The following is a 20,467-nucleotide window of genomic DNA, read 5'->3' on the forward strand; positions in this document are numbered from 1 at the left end:
CAAGATGAAAAACATTCTCACATCGATTTATAAAAGTCAAAAATAAATGGTAAGCATTAAACATGTTGCTGGGTTTTAGAAATCTTGTTGGTAAGAGTCATTTACTCAACAATAAGCCTACAAAGTACAAATCCCCATAGAAAGCACTATGGGGAAAACAGCTAAATAAAATAAGACCATAACCTCCTATAACCTACTTGAGAAGATAGAAAGGACATGTGAACTGAGATGTGCCTCAAAAGGTACAGACTGTCTAAAGACGAGAGGAAGAAGCAATTATTTTAAGAAAGGAGGGGGTGGCCCATGAAGTTATGGAGGAAGAGGTATTTGATTTGGATCTTGAGATACACATGGCACTTGGGGAATTTGCAATAGGGAAGGGACTTATTCTCGGCAAAAGAAATAGTGTGAGCTAAGGGTATTTGAGCAAGAAGAGTTACATTTAGAGATTGCTTCAGAAATTTGAACACTGACAACAGTCTCCAGGAAGAAGACTATCCCAGAGGTTAGGCTAGAGGTAACGAAAGGGTGGACTGGGTCGTGGCAGTGGGATGGAGAGGAGAGAAGTGAATGGAAGAGACAGTGGGAAGGCAGAAATAATAGGGCACAGGGATTTACAAAATGTGAGTTGTAAGGGATAAGGTGAGGTCAAGATGGATGGTTGCCTAGGTGACCCTGGGCAGAGTGATACAATACCGGGAAATGGAAAAACAGGATAGGGCGTGGAAATGATGCATTCGGTATTAGACTGACTGAGTGTGAAGTACTATGGGGACATGGAGCTGGAGAGAGAGATCAGAGTTGAATTAAAGATGTAGGAAAAGTCCATCTTGAGAAGATGCCTGAACTGAGGGGTGAATGGGGCAATAAGGCAGATGGCAAAGGGGAGTGGGCTGAGGACAATAATCAAGGAAACAAAAATGTTGCTTTTGTTTTGTGACGTCAGCCATGAGAAGACAGAAGAAGCAGAGATCCAGGGAGATCAACAGAGTGCAGAGTTGTGTATCACAAACAAAGTTTTAGGAAGTAAGATGCTACCAAGTTCACTCGGTTGTTGCCAGGTTGTGATAGAGTCGTTCAGCAGAGAGAGGGTGGGGAACCCGAGTGAGACTGTGAGGGCCTGCAGTGGAAGTGGATGATGAGGAAGATGAGGCTGAGGATATAGATTCTCGTTAATGAAATCTGCAGCATCCGAATGAGTGAGATGGGGCAATAGCTGGAGCAGAAGCAAAATGGAGGTTTCTGTTAAGTTACAGGGCCTGGAAGCATGCTTATAGGCTTAGAGAAGAAGCTGTGCCCCAGGGCAATGGCGTGTGCTAACACTGCTGCTGGGGTGACAGCCTTGGTTTGGGATGGGTAAGCAAGGGTTATCCTTCCAGCCATCACTTTCTTGTTGTCTGTCAGCATTTCACAGCTCGAGCTAGTAGTTACTGGGAGGTTATGGAACACATGGAAGCCACATGTAAATTTTTTTTAAAAATTTTATTTTGTCAATATACATTGTGGTTGATTATTGTTGCCCCATCACCAAAAACCGTCCTCCCTCCTCCCTCCCCCCTCACCCCCAACAATGTCCTTTCTGCTTGCTTGTCGTATCAACTTCAAGTAATTGTGCTTGTTATATCTTCTCCCCCCCGCCCTGTTTTTTTTTTTTTGTGTGTGTATGTGTGTGTGTGTGTGTGTGTGTGTGTGTGAATTTATATATTAATTTTTAGCTCCCACAAATAAGTGAGAACATGTGGTATTTCTCTTTCTGTGCCTGACTTGTTTCATTTAATATAATTCTCTCGAGGTCCATCCATGTTGTTGCAAATGGCAGTATTTCATTCGTTTTTATAGCTGAGTAGTATTCCATTGTGTAGATGTACCACATTTTCCGTATCCACTCATCTGATGATGGACATTTGGGCTGGTTCCCACTCTTGGCTATTGTAAAGAGGGCTGCGATGAACATTGGGGAACATGTATACCTTCGACTTGATGATTTCCATTCCTCTGCGTATATTCCCAACAGTGGGATGGCTGGGTCGTATGGTAGATCTATCTGCAATTGTTTGAGGAACCTCCATACCATTTTCCATAGAGGCTGCACCATTTTGCAGTCCCACCAACAATGTATGAGAGTTCTTTTTTCTCCGCAACCTCGCCAAAATTTATCGTTCAGAGTCTTTTGGATTTTAGCCATCCTAACTGGGGTAGATGGTATCTCAGTGTGGTTTTGATTTGCATTTCCCGGATGCTGAGTGATGTTGAGCATTTTTTCATATGTCTGTTGCCATTTGTATATCTTCCTTAGAGAAATGCCTACTTAGCTCTTTTGCCCATTTTTTAATTGGGTTGCTTGTTTTTTTCTTGTAAAGTTGTTGGAGTTCCTTATATATTATGGATATTAATCCTTTGTCAGATATATATTTGGCAAATATATTATCCCACTCTGTTGGTTGTCTTTTAACTCTGTTAATTGTTTCTTTTGCTGTGCAGAAGCTTTTTAGTTTGATATAATCCCATTTGTTTATTTTTTTTTTTTTATTTTTTTTTTTTGATTCTTTTTTTTTTTATTTTTTTTTTTAAATTTTATTTTGTCGATATACATTGTAGCTGATTAATGCTCCCCATCACTAAAACCTCCCTCCCTTCTCCCTCCCCCCCTCCCCCCCAACCATGTCCTTTCTGTTTGTTTGTTGTATCAACTTCAAATAATTGTGGTTGTTATATCTTCTTCCCCCCCCCCCCGGTTTGTGTGTGTATGTGTGTATGTGTGTGTGTGAATTTATATATTAATTTTTAGCTCCCACCGATAAGTGAGAACATGTGGTATTTCTCTTTCTGTGCCTGACTTGTTTCACTTAATATTATTCTCTCGAGGTCCATCCATGTTGTTGCAAATGGCAGTATTTCATTCGTTTTTATGGCTGAGTAGTATTCCATTGTGTAGATGTACCACATTTTCCGTATCCACTCATCTGATGATGGGCATTTGGGCTGGTTCCAACTCTTGGCTATTGTAAAGAGTGCTGCGATGAACATTGGGGAACAGGTATACCTTCGACTTGATGATTTCCATTCCTCTGGGTATATTCCCAACAGTGGGATGGCTGGGTCGTATGGTAGATCTATTTGCAATTGTTTAAGGAACCTCCATACCATTTTCCATAGAGGCTGCACCATTTTGCAGTCCCACCAACACTGTATGAGAGTTCCTTTTTCTCCGCAGCCTCGCCAGCATTTATCGTTCAGAGTCTTTTGGATTTTAGCCATCCTAACTGGGGTTAGATGGTATCTCAATGTGGTTTTGATTTGCATTTCCCGGATGCTGAGTGATGTTGAGCATTTTTTCATATGTCTGTTGGCCATTTGGATTTCTTCCTTAGAGAAATGCCTACTTAGCTCTTTTGCCCATTTTTTAATTGGGTTGCTTGTTTTCTTCTTGTAAAGTTGTTTGAGTTCCTTATATATTCTGGATATTAATCCTTTGTCAGATGTATATTTTGCAAATATTTTCTCCCACTCTGTTGGTTGTCTTTTAACTCTTTTAATTGTTTCTTTTGCTGTGCAGAAGCTTTTTAGTTTGATATAATCCCATTTGTTTATTTTTCCTTTGGTTGCCCGTGCTTTTGGTGTCGTATTCATGAAGTCTGTGCCCAGTCCTATTTCCTGAAGTGTTTCCCCTATGATTTCTTTAAGAAGTTTTATTGTCTCAGGGTGTATATTTAAATCCTTAATCCATTTTGAGTTGATTTTAGTATATGGTGAGAGGTATGGATCTAGTTTCATTCTCCTGCATAACGATATCCAGTTATCCCAGCACCACTTGCTGAAGAGGCAGTCCCTTCCCCAGTGAATAGGCTTGGTGCCTTTGTCAAAGATCAGATGACAGTAAGTGTGAGGGTTGATTTCTGGATTCTCTATTCTATTCCATTGGTCAGTGTGTCTGTTTTTATGCCAGTACCATACTGTTTTGGTTATTATAGCTTTGTAGTATAGCTTAAAGTCGGGTAGTGTTATGCCTCCAGCTTTATTTTTTTTTGCTCAGCATTGCTTTGGCTATGCGTGGTCTTTTATTATTCCATATAAATGTCTGGATAGTTCTTTCCATTTCTGAGAAAAATGTCTTTGGAATTTTGATGGGGATTGCATTGAATTTGTATATTACTTTGGGTAGTATGGACATTTTCACTATGTTGATTCTTCCAATCCAAGAGCATGGGATATCTTTCCAACTTCGTGTATCCTCTCTAATTTCTCTCAGCAGTGGTTTGTAGTTCTCATGATAGAGATTTTTCACCTCCTTGGTTAACTCAATTCCTAAGTATTTTATCTTTTGGTGGCTATTGTAAATGGGCAGGCTTTCTTGATTTGTCATTCTGCATGTTCGCTATTGGAGAAAAGAAATGCTACTGATTTTTGTGTATTGACTTTTTATCCTGCTACTGTGCTGAAATCATTTATCAATTCCAAGAGTTTTTTTGTAGAGGTTTTAGGCTGTTCGATATATAGGATCATGTCATCTGCAAACAGGTACAGGTTGACTTCACCTTTTCCAATCTGGATGCCCTTTATTTCCTTCTCTTCTCTGATTGCTCTGGCTAGTACTTCCAACACTATGTTGAATAGGAGTAGTGCGAGTAGGCATCCTTGTCTAGTTCCTGTTCTTAAAGGAAAAGCTTTCAGCTTTTCCCCATTCAGGATGATATTGGCAGTGGGTTTGTCATATATGGCTTTAATTATGTTGAGATACTTTCCCTCTACACCTAACTTATAGAGGGTCTTTGTCATGAAAGAGTGCTGTATTTTATCAAATGCTTTTTCAGCATCTATAGAGATGATCATATGGTCCTTGTGCTTGACTTTATTAATACGGTGTATCACATTTATTGATTTGTGTATGTTGAACCAACCTTGCATCCCTGGGATGAATCCCACTTGATCGTGGTGAATAATTTTACGTATGTGTTGCTGTATTCTGTTTGCTAGTATTTTAGTGAGGATTTTTGCATCTATATTCATCAAGGATATCGGCCTGTAGTTTTCTTTTTTGGTTATATCTTTACCTGGTTTTGGTATCAGGATGATGTTTGCTTCGTAGAATGAGTTTGGGAGATTTGCGTCTGTTTCAATCTTTTGGAATAGTTTGTAAAGAATCGGTGTCAATTCCTGTCTGAATGTTTGGTAAAATTCTGCTGTGAATCCATCTGTTTCCTGGGCTTTTCTTTGTTGGGAGCCTTCTGATAACAGCTTCAATCTCCTTTATTGTTATTGGTCTGTTCTAATTTTCTACGTCTTCATGGTTCATTTTTGGGATCTTGTGTGTGTCCTGAAATTTATCCATTTCCTCCAGATTTTCAAATATGTTGGCTTATAGTTGTTTATAGTAGTCTCGAATGATTCCTTGTATTTCAGATGAATCAGTTGTAATATCGCCTTTTTCATTTCTAATTTTTGTTATTTGAGTCTTCTCTCTTCTTTTTTTTGTTAGCCATGCTAATGGTTTGTCAATTTTATTTATCTTTTCAAAAAACCAACTTTTTGATTAATTGATCTTTTGTAATGTTTTTTGGCTTCAATTTCATTCAGTTCTGCTCTAATCTTAATGATTTCTTTCCATCTGCTAACTTTAGTTTTGGATTGTTCTTGTTTTTCTAGTTCTTTAAGGTGAAGTGTTAGGTTGTCACTTGCCATCTTTCCATTCTTCTGAGGTGAGCATTTAATTCAATAAATTTCCCCCTTAATACTGCTTTTGCAGTATCCCACAGGTTTTGGTATGATGTATCATTATTTTCATTAGTTTCAATAAATTTTTTCATTTCCTGCTTGATTTCTTCTTGGACCCATATGTCATTAAGTAGAATGCTGTTTAATTTCCATGTGTTTGTATAGTTTCCAGAGTTTCGTTTTTTATTAATTTCTAGTTTTAATTCATTGTGGTCGGAGAAAATACATGGGATAATTCCAATTTTTTTGAATTTATTGAGACTTGATTTGTGACCTAATATGTGATCTATCCTGGAGAATGATCCATGTGCTGATGAGAAGAATGAATATTCTGAGGTTTTTGGATGGAATGTTCTGTAGATATCTGCCAATTCCAATTGGTCTAGAGTGTTGTTTAGATCTTGTGTTTCTCTATTGATTCTTTGCCTAGATGATCTGTCTAATATTGACAGTGGGGTGTTCAGGTCCCCTGCTATAATGGTATTAGTGTCTATTTCCTTCTTTAGGTCTAATAGAGTTTGTTTTATAAATCTGGCTGCTCCAACAATCATATTTATGATTGTTATGTCTTCTTGATGCATCAGTCCTTTTATCATTAAGTAGTGTCCCTCATTGTCTCTTTTTATGGTTTTTAGTTTAAAGTCTATTTTGTCAGATATAAGAATAGCTACTCTAGCTCATTTTTCTTTTCTGTTTGCATGGTAAATCTTTTTCCATCCTTTCACTCTTAGTCTATGTGAATCTTTATGGGTGAGGTGGGTCTCTGGTAGGCAGCATATAGTTGGGTCCTCCTTTTTAATCCAGACAGCCAGTCTTTGTATTTTGATTGGGGAATTTAAGCCTTTTACATTAAGAGTTGTTATTGAAAGGTGTTGATTTATTCCTAGCATTTTATTGGTTGTTTGGTTGTCTTAGGTATCTTTTGTTCCTTGCTTTCTGATCTACTATTTGGTTTCTGTGTTTGTTGGTTCCTTAGGTTGTAGATAGTGTTTTTGTTTGTTTGTTTTCTCTTCAGGAACGCCATTTTCATTATTTTAGTGGGTTTTGATTTTTCTTGGGTTTTTATGGCAGTGGTAGTTATTTTTCAGGAACCAAACCCAGTATTCTCTTGAGGATTTCTTGTAAGGGTGGTCGTGTGGTAGTGAACTCCCGCAGTTTTTGTTTGTCTGAGAAATATACTATTTGCCCTTCATTTTGGAAGGATAGCCTTGCAGAGTAGAGTATTCTTGGCTGGCAATCTTTGTCTTTTAGTATTTTGAATATATCATCCCATTCCTTTCTAGCTTTTAGGGTTTGTGATGAAAGGTCTGATGTTAGCGTGATTGGGGCTCCCTTATAGGTAATTTGACGCTTCTCTCTTGCTGCTTTTAAGATTCTCTCTTTGTCTCTGAGTTTTGCCAATTTGACTATAACATGTCTTGGAGAAGGCCTTTTTGGGTTGAATACGTTTGGAGATCGTTGAGCTTCCTGGATCTGAAGATCTGTGATTTTTCCTATTCCTGGGAAGTTTTCTGCCACTATTTTGTTGAATATGTTTTCAATGCAATCTCCTTTTTCCTCCCCTCTGGAATACCCATGACTTGGATATTTGAGCACTGAAGGTTGTATGATATCTCTCTCAGATTTTCTTCAATGTCTTTGATTCTTTTTTCTTTTCTTTTTTTTTGTCTGCTTGTGTTATTTCAAACAGCCCATCTTCAAGTTCAGAGGTTCTCTCTTCAACTTCGACAAGCCTGCTGGTTAAACTCTCCGTTGTGTTTTTTATTTCGCTGAATAACTTCTTCAGTTCAGCAAGTTCTGCTACATTTTCTTTCAGGAAATTGATTTCCTTGTACATTTCCTCTTTCAGGTCCTGTATACTTTTCCTCTTTTCATCATGATGTCTAGCTGAGTTTTCTTGTATCTCATTCAGTTTCCTTAGAATTATGACTCGAAATTCCTTGTCAGTCATTTCAAGGGCTTCTTGTTCTATAGGATCTAGAGATTGAGATTTATTAACTTTTGGTGGTGTATTTTCTTGATTTTTTGTATTTCTGGTATCTTTTTTTTGATGTTCATTCATTGTGGCGGGGGTTTCACAGTCCACCGGTTTGAGACTATTGACTAACTAAGATGTTGCTGTGGTTGCCAATTTGGTATGGCTACCTCCGTGATTGCTCAGTTGGCCTCTAGTGCCTTGTGTGTGTGGTTGCCTTGGGTCTTGGGCCTCTCTGGGGAGCCACTTGTCTGGTCAGCTTGGACTCTGCTGGGCTGCTGGATCACTGGGCGGTACCACAGGGTGTGTGGTCTCTGCTGAGCTTCCACTTCCCATGCATGACTTCTCCCTGTTCCATGCGCTCTGGCCCGGGCTATTGGATCACACAGTGGCGACCCCACAGGTTGTGTGGTTTCTGTCGAGTCTCCGCCTCCCTAGCCGGACGTCTCCCTGTTCTGTGCACACTGGGCTGGGCTAAGATGTGTCTTCTGCAGCCCTCGTCTATCAGCTGGGCCTTGAAGACTCTGCTTGCCACCGCCTTGCCCAGGCAGTCTACCAGGTTTCTGCTAGGCACAGACGACCGGTCGCTCTGGGTGCCTTTGTAGCACTGTGTAGATCTTTCTCGGGACTTATCACCTTCATCCTGGTATCGCGGTTATTTGTGTACTTATTTTATCTCCCACACCAGAGCATGAGCTCCTTGGGGGAGGAGCCCACAGCACACGGTTCACCTTTGAATCCCCCTGGCGCAGACCGAGTCAGGTGCCCACCCGCAGTCAGCTCTCTGGCAGGTTCAAGCAAACTCGAGAATGCTCTGACCACACTATTCCTAACCAGAAATCAGTTAGGCGTTTTTCCAAACTGGTGGCCACAGAGATGGTACCTGCCTCCCAGTAACAGGATGTTTACTAGGGACCGGAGCCCAGGGTGTGGTGGAGTGACAGTCGGCCTAGCCCGTACTTCCTCGCCCTCCCAACACTGGCCGGAGACGCCCCACGCCACCAGCCCCACCAGAGAACAGCGGAGGGAGTGGGAGGGGAGGCCGGCTCACAGGCCCCAGGAAGCCCCACGCCAGGGCAAGCAAGTGGGAAGGCTCAGTGAGGAGCCGAGCTGGGCAAGGAGGACAGGCCTAGCCGAGCCAGGCCGGAGCCGCCACTCCCTGAGAAAATGGAGGCAGCCCCGGGGCCGGTGAGTGGCCCCAATGGGGCAGGCGGAAGCCGGGTGGGCATCCGCCCCCCGAGCAGGGCCGGGCCGGGGGTCACTCACAGGGCTGTGCTAGGTCAGGCGCCTCACTCTCTGCCTCTGTGTCATCACCGTCCCCGTTCTCGGCTGCCACCGCCGCCTCGGGCTGCTCACTCGGTCCTGCAGTGCGGCTAAGGCGCTCCCAGGAATCTTCTTTTATGCCAGCCTGAAACCTCGAATCCTGAATAGGGCAGCTGGCCGCCTTCAGCGCGGCCCCAGCCTCCGGGATCCTGGCAGCGTCAACAGCAGCCCCGGCACCGTGTTCACTGTTTTGAGACTTGCTTTTGCAGCTAAGAAACAGTTCTTTTCGTGCTCCATACTTCAAAGCTGTTGCCTGTAAATGAGGCAGCCTCTCCTGCCAAGGGCAAAGTGGCGGTCAGCCCCTATGACCGGCCACCAGCAGTGGTCCTTCCTTAAGAGACGGCAAGAGGAAGGTCCACAAGTTTCCCAGCTGCCTAAGGCCCAGTGGCTGCCTTTTCCAGCTCAGCTACTTTGCGCCCACCGCCGCAGCCACTGCCATCTTAGGATCCACATGTAAATTTTATCCAAGTTTTTCTACCAGCCCTTCATGAGTTTTAAAATCCTAAAACATAAGGTGGAAAATATACAACTTACCTCATGCATTTGCCAAAAGAATAGAATTCATTTCACTGGCACCGTGATTAATGGCACATTCTATTCATTTGGGTGATTTCCAGAGGACTTGTTTGATGTAATATATTTCAATGACTCAAACAGATAAATGGCATGAATAGTCCATTTAAAGGCCTCATTCATTACCACGTGTGATGGGGTGCCTCCTCGTTTAGGTTTTCTATTGAGCCAGACACTGTTTACTATTTGAGTATACACTTATGAATATGAAAGACCTCAAACTTTTTCATGAATTTTAAAAAATAGTATTCAAGGCTTGTATGTTTAAAGAAAAACATCTCTTTGGAGAGTCTTTAACTTGTATTAGAATAAGTCATAAAGCTTGAAATTTGAAAGTGAATGTATTTAAGATAAATAATATGGTGTGGTAATCAAGGTGTCCCCAGTCATCCCCATCTTCCCCTTCTCCTGACATTCATGTCCTTGTATAGTCCCCTTTCTGACTGAATTAGACTGACCTATATAACCAGTAAGTTTTTGCAGAAATGATGGTGTGTGACTTCTGAGGCTGGGTCTTAAAAAAATTGTGGCTTCTATCTTGTTTTCTCTTGAATCACTCCCTCTGGGGAAAGTCAGATGATATGTTATGAGGACACTTGAGCAGCCCTATGGAGAGGTCTACGTAGCATGGAACTGAGGTTTCTTGTCAATATGCAGTGAGATATGCAATGAAGAACAAAGGCTTCCTGCCAGCAGCCGCATCAACTTTCCAAGCACATGAGCAACCCATTCACCTGCCCCAGTCAAGCCTTCGGATGACTGCAGCTCTGGCTCACATCTTGGCTGCAACTCATGGGTCACCTGGACCCAGAACCATCCGGTTATCTTAGTCCAGAGTTCCCCACAGAAATTGTGTGAGATGATAAAAATTTACTGTTGTTTTAAGCTGCTAAATTCTGGTTAATTTTTTAAATATATATTATGAAAGTCTGTGTTATTTCATCACTAATGTAATATAATATACCTACAGTGATGCTGATTAAGAGCAAATTAATCAGTCTCCCTGACTTTCTCATCTATAAGGCGGGGATCAGAAACTGCTTCTCTGGAATGCTGTGGAGATTAAATGATTCGATTATGGTGAAGCATCAAGAAATTGAGGAAATTCACACTAAATATTGGGGTCTAATGTTTCAGAAGTGAGACTGGAAGGCATGGCTGGTGTTTGTTCACTGAGACCTCAAACAATTCTTGGCCTCCATGTTATATATAAGAGCTTCGTAAACTGTAGAGTGCCATATAAATGTTATTTATTAGTTTTACCAGGCTATTAATTCTGTCATAGGAATCTGCTTAGATTTCTATTCTTAGTTATACATACACTGAACTTCCAATTAGAACAATAAAAATTAGATAAATAAGATAATATTATATTGATCAAGGGACATAGAGATTTCACTGCTTAAATGGAGATGACCCTCTATGTTTCCTTTTTAGTCTCTTTATCTTGCTCTGTATGGGGTAATCTTGTCTCTCATTCTCAGTGTTCACCTCCATAGAAAGAGATGATCCTGAGACCTACAGCTCTAGCTCCCAAATCCGTAGGTTTTAAACCTACTGGAAATCTCTACCTGTATCTTCTACTGCACTTCAACACATCTCCTTAACTTGAATCACTATATTTCCCTACAAAATTGCTCATCCTTGGTGTTGTCTGCTCAGACACCCAAACACAAAACCCCAGAACCATCTGCTCCTCCCTTTTACTAAACTTCCACATTTAATCTGTCTCTCAGTCCATGAAGTTCTCCCTTTATAATGCCTTTCAGATCTATCTTCTCCTTTCTCACTGACATTGGCCTGGTTCATGAACTTGACATCTTTTCCTGGGTTACCTATTTTCTACAGGCTCCTAACTGGTTTCATTAGTTTTGTTTGTTTGCGTTTGTCCTTGAAGTCAGATCTTTCCTAAAGATTAAAATCCACATTGCATAATATGAAATTTATGACCCTGGATCATTTGGTCACAACAGACCTTCTGCTACCATCCCTACAGCACCATACAGAATGCTCACTCATTATTCCAGAAATTACACCTTCCACCCCGACTCCCCACTAATGATGTTTCTGCCTCCTGGAATGTCCTGCCATGCCATTCCTGCCTATCTGAACCCTATTCATCCTCTAGGGCTCAGCTCCCAGTCCTTCTGTGAAGACTCTTCCTCTGGGCCCACCCCACTAACTCCCCACACCCTACAGAATTAAGCACCCTTCTATGCTCCATCAGCCCTTTATTTATATCTTTGTCATAGCACTAACTCCAGTGCTTGGTCCTAATGAGTTGTGGGTTTGTTTCCCCAACCAGATTATGACCTCCTTAAGGGCAAGTGGTGAGTTCTACGTCTCTCTCTCTTCTGATCCCTAGCACCGTGCCTTGGACACACTTGCTTGGGACCAAGCTGACATAGAGTTGTGCCACACCTCAATCCACCTTGAAATGCTAGAGAACAAGGAGTAAATTTTAGCACTGCTAAAATTTAATGAAAGTGCAACCAAGAATAGAGCTTTTAGCAGGTATTTATATTACAACTGACAACCTAGAAAAACTATTATATTAGAAAAGTAGGTGATAAAATAACAGAGATGCTTTCAGAATAATGAACATGTAGTCTGCCCTATTTGTGCTTTATTTTCTCACAGATTCTAGTTTAAAAACAAAACATTATGGTTTGCATCTTATTTCTATTGAAACCTGGATGCAGCACTTTGCCTGTGAGGAGTAAAAATTGGACTGTAATCTCATAAAAATTAAATTTGCAGCGTAAAACTTTTTTCTTACATGGGAACACGTATTTAATAGGACACTAAAATTCCACATCTCATGACTATTTATATAAACTGAGACTTGATATTCTTAAAAGCTCTTTTAGACTTGAGGTTGTTCATATTGTCCCATGGAGAAACATTAAATATATATCAGTTTATAGTACACTTCAGTACTGCAGTGTGGACATAGTCTCTTAATCACAGTAATGGTTTCTTATATTTTAAAACCATAGACATAAATGACAATTCAATGATTTTTCACCAATAATGAATAGGGACAATATGTACAACAGCTCAGTATTTCATGTCATTTCTAAGGAAAAGGCAATTATATATATTTGCATGTACTGTATACAGTAAACACATATATATTGTATTTTCATGCTCAGATATAGTCTTCCCTTTAAAATATATTTTTTCTTCTACCTGCTTCCATCTTTGTATAGTAAATTCTGCCACGGAATCTTATCAAGCTTCCCCCACCACACCACCAATTTCTCAGTAGCCAATTCTGAGTTTGCGTTCACTCTCAGGCATTTTATTTGACCTGCTCTGAGAGGTATTATTAATCACATCCTGTTGCTAGGATACCTGAGAATGTTTATTTACGTCCGATGTTTGGTAAAATGCACTATGAAGAAGGCATAGAATCATGACAAGGAAAATTACTGTGCACGTGCTACTTATTTTAAAAAAGTGAAGGGGATAACATAACCACCGGATAATATTATGCTAACTCTCATGAGTGTTTTAATATTGTTTTTATTTCATCTAGACTTTAATGGAAAAATACTGGTAATATTTTTGGATAATGAGAATCTGTAGTACTTCTGTACTTCTGAGTTAAATAGAAAAAGTGGAAAAAGGTGCGTTTTAATTCTTTTTACTTTGTAGTGACTTAGAGAGGAAGGGGCTTTGAGATTTGCTTGCTTCAAATGCCTCACTTTACAGACAGGGTAACTAGGGTATAGAGCTGGTTGATCTGCAGAGCTAGACCTAAAACCCAAGTCACCACTATTGCCGTGCTTAGCTTTTTACATAAGATTTATGAGAAAAGTAGTCTTTGGAATGTGCAGTTGGGAAATAAGAGTAAAAAATACCTTTATCAATATCTTAAAATAATTTCAAAATTATTGCTGTTTTAAATATTAGTATACCAAATATTTCTGCTTATTGGTTGTAATGAGAGAGAATACAAATATATAAAATCCACCTAAATGCAGGATTTTTTTAGTCAATCTCTTCCCACAGGAAACAGCACAATAGAGCAAAGAAAAACACAGACTTTGGAGTTAGATGGACTGACCTCCAATCTTAACCATGGGTGCCTGTGAGCTGTGTAGCCCTGGGGATGAAGCATGGAGTATCCTCTCATTACGTGTGCCTCTTTGCTCTCCTCTCCTCTCCCGCTCTGTCATATGTGCATGTGCATACTCAAGACACCCCCCCCCACATACATACACATAAGATATCTCCCTATCTATCACCATCTATCTATCATCCTCTTTCTCTCTGGAATTTCAACGGCAAACAATCAGAACCAATTTGAGTTTTATTTCCACTTTTTAAAATTTTTCCTGGCTTCTGGTCATTAAAAGGATCAAACCCTGGACCTTGGTGTTATCAGCACCATGCTCTAACCAACTGAGCTCACCAGCCAGCTTTTCCATTCTTGTTTCTAAGTGATGTTAGCAGAGTGCTATTATTATCATCATTCTAATAATCATAGCTCAGTTTATTAAACAATGTCTGTGTGCCCATCATTATCAGCATATTATATGGATTAATTCATTTTGTCCTCACAGTATTATAAGACTTTACAAATATTATAGGTACCCAGTTTCAGGTAAGGAAACTGAGTCACAAAGAATTTAAATAACTTTGCAAAATCACTGAATTACTAAGTGGCAAATAAAGATTGAGAAGGTAAAAAACCAGTTGAGGTGGGAGGGGAGGGAGGGCTGAGTGAGTTAGCTGAGATAGCCGTAAGCCATACATAACCAGTCCCTAGATTTGGAGAGTTGCCTGCATAAATTATTTTGTTAAAAATCATTCTTCAGGTTGTCTTTTTACCAGCCACTTATTGTTTATCAAATTATTTGTTTGAATGAATTAACTGCTTATTTTTACTGCTAAATATCTAATCACAATGTTTTAGGAGTAGAATGCCATAAAAAAGCTTCAGACCTTACATTTTTTTTTCAGTAGTTTAGTATTTATTTAGCACCTACTATGAGTTGGGCATTCTATTGACACTTAAATATTATTTATTTAATCTTCACAATAACTCCATGGAGTAGATGAAAAGTACTTCTATTTTTTTGTAACATGCACAAGGTTCCAGTTAGTGAATGGCAGGATTGTAATATCAACCCAGAGATTTTTACCTTTTCTGAGCTTATTGGCTGTGGGGATTACAGGCAAGTCTGTAGAGTGATGAAGAACTTGGGTTTGTTTCTCTGCCACTTAGTCACCATGGAATCATGGGCACACCATTTTACCTCTCTAAGCCAAATTGTTTTTATCTGGAAAACAGGGTAAGACAAATATCCACTTCACAGGGTCATTGTGATGGTTAAATAAAATGATACATTTAATAATAATCTCTAAATATTTTGAGTGCATGATGCAATAATGTTTATAATGCTCTTAACTCGGTGCCTGGGACACAGAAACTTAATGCATTGCTAGTTGCTTCTTTTTATGAATATTCCATATCAGGTGGTCCCTAGTAACATATGATAATTCTTAATATACTCAAGGTCAATGGCTTAATCTATACAAATATTATAAAGTTCAAACTTTGAGCGTTTCTTGGTATCTTAATCATCACTTCTTTATCTTGCCTTCCCTTAGAGTTTCTGAGGAGACCTGGCTTTCCATTTTATTTCCTCTACTCCTCATGTCCTAACTCTTTCCAAAAGCAGTTTGGTTTGAGAAACACAGATTGATGTGGCAAAACTCTCTCCAATTATGAGCTAAGATCATACAATTTTAGGATCCAGCATTTACGGTTCAAATCCCCATCTACATTTTGGAGTGACCAGCAGCTCCAGAATGGTCAACAGTCTGGTATGGTCCAAATAGAAAGGAAGAGCTGCTCTGGAAATCAGAAGCTCTCCCTGCCAGAACTTATTCTTTGCAACAAATGGTAGGACCTTGAGCAAGTGACTTGGATTTCCCAAGATTCAATGGTCTCTTCATTTAGATAGGTAAATGCTATTTTTTAATAATTCCAAAAGAAATTGTGCAGACAGGGATATGAGAGGATCTTATAAGTACTGTATTGTAAGGGCAGAAACAGAGAAGCTTAACTAGGCCAATTTAAAGACCAACTGGTCTAAAGTGATCTACATAAAATTATAGAAATTGCATAGCATCTATTTGATCAATAGTACGAAAAGGCAGAGGGGTTTATTTTATCATTTATGCTAGGATTCGTGCTGATGTTGAAACACCGCTGGCCTCAGCAAACATCGATGATGAGCACCTGTATGGCTGTGGATCCTTACTGCCTTCCTGCAGGTTTAGATAAACTCCACTTGTTCCTCTGTCTGTTTCTATTTGGTTAGTTGATATGTTGCTGGGATGCTAAGGCAAAGAGAGCCATTATAAGCACACTAAGTGCTGTGAGCTCCAGACAGTGTGTACTGAGATACAAAAACTGGCCCTTTAGAAACATCAATACAGATAGATCTGGGCTTCTGGGGTTGGCCATCTGCCTTGGCAGAGCAGACTCTCCATCTGCACTCCCCAGCCCTGGGGTCTGCCATCCGTCATGGCATGTAGAAAGCCTGGGAAGAACTGAATGCTCAAAGAATTTTCCTGGGCTGACCTCTCTGCAAAAAAAATAGTGAAGTCAATATGAGAAACAACAGTTTTAGGTTGTCTTGGAAATTCTCAAGTACAGAATATTTTCCCACTTAAATCCACCTGACAAGCACATAATTAATGTGACAAGCAACAGTCTCTTTCTGATTCCTAGCACTGGCCCAGGTGAATTGAATCTTAGAGTAAACCTTTGATATTCAGGATCTCATTGTGAGGCGGTCATTTCTTGGCAGAGAAGATTTTTGGAAGACCTTTCGATGTTGAAGTCAGATTGGCAAAAGTAAATACCCAGTTATTGCCAGGTTTTAAATAGTTCTGCAAAATGAGAATGCTATTTTTAATAACGTAAGCTTCAGCTACTGACTAAAGCAGGAATATGTGCATTTTACTTTCCTTTATGCAATAAACATGTTTTTAGTAAGTTAGGTGTGAACAATCATTTTTAAATGATGTAATATTCTAAATGTCTCTGGAGTGTTCATTATATAAAAGAAACTGGAATGAATTATTTTGAAAAATAAAGCATCTTTGCATAATGTGTTTCTTTACTCCTGTGCTTGAATGAAAATGACAATACATGAAGAAGTGGAATCTAATTCCCTTCCTCTTAAATCTATCCACGTCTAGTAACTTGTTTAACCAAAAGAATATAGCAGAAATAGTGCTTTGCCAATTTCTGGGCTTGAGCCTTGAGAATCAGGCAGCTTCCACTTTCTGAGTCTTTAAAAGCTTGCTCGGGAGAAGTCAGACACAATGTAAAAGTCAGACTACCCTGAGACCACCATGCTGTGAGGAAGCTCAAGCTAACCACACACACAGGCTACTTGGAAAGAGAGCTGCCTGAACAGTACATGAAAAGCTCTCGGCTGTTCCAGCCATCCTGACCCAGGTGCCAGACATGTGAATGGAGAAACCATCCTGGAAGTGGATTCTTCAGCTCCAGTCACCTCAGTGAATTCCATGTAGATTACAGACAAACTGCCCAGCTGAACTTTTCCTAAATTCCTAATCCATAAAACTGCAGCAAAAAAATTTTTTTATGCCACTAAGTTTTGGCATACTTTGCTACATAGCAATAGACAGTCAAAACAACCCTATTTCTGTTTTCATAATGGGAATATTTATTGCTATACATATCAATATATACCAATATGTATTGATATTTTTTCCCTTAAAGTAGAGCTCACCTAAATTCTTTCCTGAGATGATTTGCTCAACTATAACTGTAAACATCTTCTATTAGCCAGCATTTTAGCATCTAAACTCCTTTATATGAAAAAGAATAAAACCTGTTATTATTAGGAGTGCCATTAAAGCACCAACTCTGTAAATTAATACATATTTTGGTTTTATAAGAGTATTACACTATTACCCTGTGTCTAGGTTATCAGTCAAAAGTAAAGTGAAAATTGGCCAATGATCTAGCACTTTGAACTAGTAAACTATCAACTGCAGGTAGCCACTTGAAATAACAACATTTAAACATTCATCTAGGCTTCAAAAAATTCTACCATTTATGGTTAGAATTGTATAGAAACCCTCTGAACTGAAACACTCCAAATATCCAACAGCAAATTTTGCTAAATAATTTAAAACAATCTTATTATCCTTGAGTAGATTTACTTTTAAAGGACAAATTAGTAGAATCTATATTGCATTAAGAGTTTTAAAATTATTTAGGATTAATTTTCTGTATAAAGGCAACAAGAGGGAACATTTCATTCGGAAAGGTAATGATATGAGTCCAATCCGAATCTATGTTTGTCAAGTCTGAGTTTATTCACTTTAAACAGCAATTTATTTAATTTACAGACACATAATCCTGTCCAGCTTTTTATCTGGAGGAAACAAGGGCATTTCATTTCTCTTTCCTCCATGCTCTTAATCATCATCCCATTAGCTTGTGGAGAAAGCTGGTGGAGGCCAGAGGTGAGCTTAATTTTATTCTTTGAGAAGTTAGCACAGTTTTTATTCCCGCTAGCCCTGAGTTTTTCCTTTTTCATCTTAAAAAATCCCTGCCACACTCATCTTTTCCTTCACATTGACTCACATCAAAGGCTTGGGCCTTAGACATTCAGGGAAGCTCATATTTCATGGGCTGAAGGAAAAAAATAAGGAAAGTGTGCTTAGATCAGTGGATATTGATTTACTGCTTTTGAGCATTGCGGTGTACTTTGTAATCTTGTGAAAACTATCCTCTGAAAATTTGGTTGACTACTTAAGTCTACTAGAAAAATTATTAATTGTCTGGTGCATTTTATATGTAGGGGAGAGGCTTACCAACATTTGGACACTTAGGAGAAAGCAGAAAGCAAACACTGTGGAGCACCTATTACATGAGAGACAGAAGGATAGGACTTCATATCTGCAATTCTATTGTAAGAAGTAAGAAATCCACAGTCCAGGTCAGGAAAGGGCTGTAGAGTGAAAGAGCCTATAGACTGGCTCAACTGATACAGCCTCCAGTCGGGGCTGGAAGTAGGCTTCTACCTAATAATAGACACAGAGTGAGAGAGGCTCCAGGAAGGAAGAGAAATAAATATCACCTGGATGCCTAAGGCAATAAGGTATTTTCTGGAAAAATCTCTTGTTGGTGATCAGTGTGAGTTGCTGATTTCAGAAAAAGTAAGCCAGGCACTGACATGGTGCAGGAAATAGCTCCTGATGTTTAATGTCCTTCTGATGGGACAGCTCCCACCAGGAAGGCAGGAAGTAGATAACATTAGGGGTGGGTGCAGGTCAGTTCCAAGAAGGCTAGTGGGGACACTGAGAAGAGTATTTCAATTGTATTCAGCCACTGGGAGCTTAGATTTGCACACGACTAAGAATTTGGCATTCCCAGGGAGGGAAGTAACTTTCTAGCTTTATTGACCGTGACAGACATAGCTGAGTGCCTACCCATGTAATTTCTCCTCTTTTCTTATGCTGGTGCCCAGCCCTTTTCTCACATGACATGCATTAGACATGTCAACTGATCATTATGATCCCATCCCCCTGGTTAAGGTGGTCATTTGGCATTTCTGGTCAATGACATATGAGATGAATTCTGCTGAGGAACTTCATTAAAAGGCTTTCCTTGCCAATAAAAAGAGACATATGGGAGAAGCCATCTCTTTTTTAGTGGATGTTGTTACATCTGGGTATGGTGCCTGGGATGCGAAGATAAAACCAACTCACTGCAAGGATGACTGGAGGGAACACACCCCAAAGATGTTGCTGAGCACCTGAATTAATGTACCATGCGGCCACCCTACGTCAGGATTTCTTGTTATGATTTATTTAACCCTTTATTGTTTATGTTAAAGTTTTTAGTTACTTGCAGCTGAAAGCATACACAGGCAAACCACAAATAATGTTAGTCTATGCTAAATAAACTAGGAATAAAACCCAAAGGAAAGGGCATTGCCTTTAAGATGGTCTCAGGAATTGTGGGGTTGAGACTAGTCCCTAGCTAGGGACTGCACTTTAGACAGTCTACTCTTGTCTCTTCCACACACATCACCTCCGCATAGGGTGAGGAGGGCCAAGGGGTTTTCCTATGGAGTCCATGTCTTGCCCAGACCTTGCACTGAGCACATGGGATACCAGAATTCTCTGGCCAAACTCTGCCCAGATCTGATCTCCAGAGGAGAGGGCCAGACTGCATCACTGGTGTGTGAGCCCCAAGGCCCGAGGGGTATTCAAAGGATGCCTGGGGTTTGGATATGCATAGAAGGTTCCCATGCATTTGCTGGCAGCTCCTCCCAATGCTGGAGGGATAGGGATGGAAGTAGAAGGAAAAAGGGGCCGTGCTGGTTCTCTTGCTCCAGACCCAGCAATTGTAGGGGCAGGTGTGTCATGACACAGACACCAAGGGTAGTTCCTGGAAGAGTGCCTGGGAATGACCAGCACACATGCCTTGTCTCGCCGAATTCTCCTATCACTCCCAGGGGAAGGGAAGGCGGGGGGAGTATTTTTTCCGCAGTTTATAAATGAAGAAATGGAGGCTCAGAGAGGTGAACTTGCCCAAGATTACCCAGTGTTAGACCCTGGATTTGAACCCAGGAATTTCAAAAATCATGCCGCTTAGCACATATGCTCCCTCAGTTTTCACGACTCTGACCTAATTTCTGTACAAAATTGAGAGATGGATTGATTTAAATTATCTGTTTTATTTGTACAGTCTCCAATGTTCCATCTCAAAAACACCTAGCAATGCTTATCCTAAGGAGGTAAAATACAAATAAACTAAATGCAATCAAATTTCTTTACAAATGAATCATTGTTAAATTATGGTATATTTACAAA

At 40.0% G+C, this 20,467-nt stretch overlaps 1 protein-coding gene across 1 annotated transcript in view; it reads right to left on the reverse strand.

Annotated features, from left to right (window-relative positions):
- CHST9 (carbohydrate sulfotransferase 9) overlaps positions 1-20,467 on the reverse strand; it is a 288,995-nt gene that overhangs the window by 159,102 nt on the left and 109,426 nt on the right. The gene's annotated exons all lie outside the window — the stretch shown is intronic.

This window comes from Cynocephalus volans, chromosome 13, assembly GCF_027409185.1.
Source record: "Cynocephalus volans isolate mCynVol1 chromosome 13, mCynVol1.pri, whole genome shotgun sequence".
NCBI lineage: Eukaryota > Metazoa > Chordata > Mammalia > Dermoptera > Cynocephalidae > Cynocephalus > Cynocephalus volans.